This window comes from Meles meles, chromosome 2 (assembly GCF_922984935.1).
Source record: "Meles meles chromosome 2, mMelMel3.1 paternal haplotype, whole genome shotgun sequence".
In the NCBI taxonomy this organism is placed as follows: domain Eukaryota; kingdom Metazoa; phylum Chordata; class Mammalia; order Carnivora; family Mustelidae; genus Meles; species Meles meles.
The window spans coordinates 187,903,894-187,908,655 of record NC_060067.1 but is presented as its reverse complement, the minus strand read 5'-3'; positions in this window follow the sequence as shown (position 1 = coordinate 187,908,655).

The window sequence follows — 4,762 nt, the reverse complement described above, 5'->3', positions numbered from 1 at the left end:
CTCCAGAGCATTCTGAGGCAATAACCAAGCTGACTTAGAGAAACTTGTTAAATAGAGGCTCAACTCATGCCATTTTTTGTGTGCATGTGGACTGTTCTGGCCCAACTCCATCTCACTGTTGACCCTATGGGACCACAGACCCATCCTATGGTTATTTCCCAAAACACAAAATGTGTATTGAAAATATATTTAACAGTTGGCAGAATTCACATTTATTTCTTGATCTGTGCAGTTAAAAAGTCTCTTGGCGGAGGGGTCAAATAGAAGCCATAGAAACTTCTCCCTTCCCACCAGGATAGTAATCTAAAAGCCATATTGCACCCCTGGGAGAACTAGTGAGATCAGGACACAATCAAATATTAATGTTGCAAAGTGGTTATTTCAGGGGGAAGGACTTGGAAATGAAATTTTCAGAATGGGCAAGGTCACAAAAACATTTATTTCCCATATAAATGTCCACTAGAGGGCATCCACCATGGCTGTCCAATCATCTGTTTGCCAAGATGACTTTCTCTGGTGAAAGTCAGGTTTATACTCCAGTCACTGCAGACACAAAGTAATGTCGCAACAGGGATGGAAGTGATTCATAGTCTGAACTACACGGCTGATTCAGATACTTCTGCTTCTGAGTTTTTGATTTGTCGACAGCAGATGCAAACACTGAAAGATCTTGATATGGCCCAACCAGTTGCCTGATGGCACCTTGATCACACTGGATCTTTTCCAAGGAGGAATGTACGATCTCATTGGGATAAACACTTGTTTAGGATGGGGAGTTGCCTCTCCTGCTTTCAGTACTTCTCCCAATTCCACAGTCAGCAGATACACTGACACTGTCTTTCAACACTGATGTAGGGACACCTGAATGGCTCAGGCGGTTAAGCATCTACCTTAAGTTCAGGTCATGATCCCAGGATCCTGGGATCCCGCCTCATACTGTTGGGCTCCCTGCTCCTGCTCCATGGAGAGTCTGCTTCTCCCTCTGCAACCCCCACCTCTCCCTCGCTGCTCCTGCTCTTGGTTTCAAATACATAAATAAAAAATCTTAAAACAAAAACAAAAACAAAAAAACCCTGATGTATACCATGCAATATTGCTTCTGATCAAGAAGCATATTTTATAAATGGTTCTAGGTTTAAAGGCTTCAGGAATGAGCTCTGATTGGTTAGGCTTGGTGAGGGATTTATTACTAGACCAATCACTTTTGTCTACAGGGGAGTTTTGTAAGACTGCCTCTCACTGATGTGGCAGAGGTGGGTTCTTGTCTCATGGAGTTGAAGAATGAATCTCCCAGACAAATGAGAGTGAGTAAAGTGAAAGAAGTTTATTAAGCAAGGATACAGAAAAAGCTCTCAGGCTGAGAGGGGTCCTGATAGGGTTGCCACTGAGGGCTTTTAGGAATGGTGTTTTATAGAAGGCTACCCAAGGAACTTAAATCTTTTTGACATTTCTATTAATAGCATCATTGAGTAAGGGGTAGTGATGATAACTTCAATGGCTTGCTTCTGTTTTAGGGTCTGGTAATTCTTAGTTGGTCACAAGCAGCTGTTATAAGAAGACCCCAGCCTCTGACTCCTAGGACAGGGTGGTCTGGTTTGTTCCCTTATGTCTGGTTTCATCGCCCCCATTTTTGAATTTTTGTGAGCCTGATTCCACGGCCCCTTACTTATCTTTCCCTACCTAGCCCCATTGTCCCTCACTCACCACAAAAACTGGATAGTTGGATTGGGAGAAGGAATATGTCTCAGAAGAGGTATGTTAGTAGGGGGGATACTTCTACATTAATTTTCTGTCCTTTCATTTCATATTTATCCATCATTTAACTTTTCATCTATTTGTCCTATTTTTTAAACAGAATGATAAATAAGGGCACGCATATTCTCAATATATTTTTAAATTAGAGTGTTGATGATAATGTTGATAATATCTCACATTTATACATTGTTTAGGGCATCAATTTTACTACTCCTTTTTTTTTTTTTGCATTTTTGTCTCATACATAATAGGCCCTTAATACATCTTTTCGTTATTGCTGTTGTGGGGAGAGAGGGGAGAGTAGCAGAGGAAAAGGGAGAGAGAGAATCTCAAGCACGTTCCATGACCAGCGTAAGCTCAATGCTAGGCTGGATCTCACAATCCTGGGATCATGATCTGAGTAGAAATCAGGAGTTGGATGCTTAACCGACTGGGCCACCCAGGCATCCCTCAATACTTTTTTGAATGGAAGAAAAAATGATGAAAGAATGTTTACACAGTTTATCTCATTTCCTTCTTTACAATGACTTTATGTTCTGGACAGAATATTATCCCAGTTTAGAACTCAGGAAACAAAGGGTAAGAGAGGGTAATTGTCTTAGCAGAAGGTAAAAGATTCAGTTTGAATCAGAACAACTTATCCTTCTTTGACATATTGTATTATCTGTAAATCTGATAATGATGATCCATGTGGGCCTCTGCCTCCTGATAAAATGGCATTAGAGACCTTTTTCATATTTGGTAAATTCCCCACTGTGACTGTCTTTTTGGAGAGGTTGGATTTCCCGACCATGCAAACTCCAGGGTCCCTCTCCCTGTTCCTTGATAACTGGGGTGCATGCTGAGTCAGACTAGGCCAAGACTAAGTCCTGCCTGGGTTTTGAGTTGTTATGACAAAGTTGTCAGGATAGGTAAAAAAACAATCCATGGCAATGGCAGGAATGAGGGTGTAGAGGATGATTTTTTATCAAGAATCCTGTGTTGATGGTGGTATTGCCATCATTCTTAAGTCAAAGAGGGTTTGGATCTGTGTGGTTTGTCTTTGATTCATGCCTTTTTCTCAGGCTGAGTTCTCCAGCTTTCCTGCTGATTGTGGGAGGGACCAGATAATCTTTCAGTAAAGCTGTTTGCTGCTTACATTAAACAAACGTCTTACTGTTGTAGTGTTGATGATAGTTGATATAACCAAATAGAAGCTGATGTAGAAAAACCAGATAATCTCAAGCATCCTGATTACTCTTCTCTGGCTAATCACCATTGTTCAGAAGTTTTCATTTCTTTTTTTTCCACCCCCTTTCTCAATTCAATTGTTAAGAGTAAAAATGCTAATAGTTTACACTATTCCAATTGTAGCTTTCTAAATGGCATGCTCTCTCCCCAAGGCTATTTATTCCCCTGAATAAATAGATTCTTACATGGAAATTGATCATATTCTATTTCTTCTCATTAGATAACATAACACGGATATGAGATATGCTTTGTGATCTTTAATAACGATCCATTTAAAAATATTCACTCAATCCCTAACAATTTAGAAGTAAACACCTTAATTTACCAAATCTAGGATAAAAAGAATAGTTTGAATTTTGTTAATTAGTTCAGGTGCCTGAACAGATCTGATGGTGTCCTGCAGCTCTCTACAGGGCACGGATGTCATCCAAAAAGCACCCAACTAAGGCGAACCATGAATATGATAATAAGGATGAAAGGAAATAGCAATTTTTTATCATCAGCCAAAGTGAAGGATACCCCACAAAGGACAAAAAGCACCACCATCTTTTGAATAATAGTTCAAAGAAGAGGATGATTCAGAAAAAATGAAGAAATAAAACTAATGTAAATTGCTCAAGATTGCATTTTTCTTTGTAACATAAATGGCAATTGCATGCTTAATCTTGAGCCTTCTATTATTTAGATGCGAATACAAATTACCTTAGGAAAATTCCTTTGTGAGACAAAAGTTTTTGAAATTTAAATGAGCTCTTTCCCATCTGTCATAATGCTTACAACAAATTTACACAGACTTCACATGGCATTGATCTTCACCAAAGGGAACAATTTTCCCTGGCTGCTTTTACATCATATGGAAGAGATTTTGTCTGTTTATTTATTCTTCTTATTTTTTTTTTTTACTATGGTAGACACTGGCATTTTAAATATTCCAGCTTGTCTTTAAAACCTACACCAAAAACATTGCATTACTTACGTTTTAAAATATCAACTAGCTGAGACAGATTAAGGAGAACTGTTACTGACAATTAAGGAGAAATTTGTTACTGACATTATTATATTTACATTTGAAATAAATTCCTTGCATTCAAATCACTTGCTATATTCATACAACACAGGAGAAAAGGAGGAAGGTGGGACCACTAAGGACAAAATTCTATAAATCAGCTAGTAAAAACTACTCAATAAAGAAACATGGTGTTATTTATTCAAGAGACACACTATGAAATTCTCACTGTTTTCCAGGGACTAAATATTTTTATTTTCTTATGATAATTTACTCATTGTCATGCACAAGAATCTTATTTAAATAACATGCCAGATTAAGTATGGATGCTAACCTTGGGAGCCTGGAATCCTGCCTCTGGAATTTACTAACTGTGACATCAGGCAAGTTATTTTACTTCTGTTTTTTACCAGTAAAATGAGGATTAAAAAAACAACAACTTAGAATTGAATAAATTCATATCTGTAAAGAATGTATGACAGCACCTGGCATCTAGAACCTTCTCAGTAATGTCCATTGTTCAATTGTTAATAGCAAATTAAAACGTTAAAATTTGAAAATGAAAAAACATCATTGAATCCTCTTTATTAATACTAAATTTTTTTCCTCAAAGAGCAATTTCTTAGGAAATATTAACTAATTAACCACATTCTTTTATCTTTAGTAGCTGATTTTTAATATTGGCAAGCCATTTTGCCCAGTAACCTTAACTGAGGAGTTGGTTTTGATTGTAAATGAAATGGGTGTTGCATTTTCTATTCTCTTATTTAC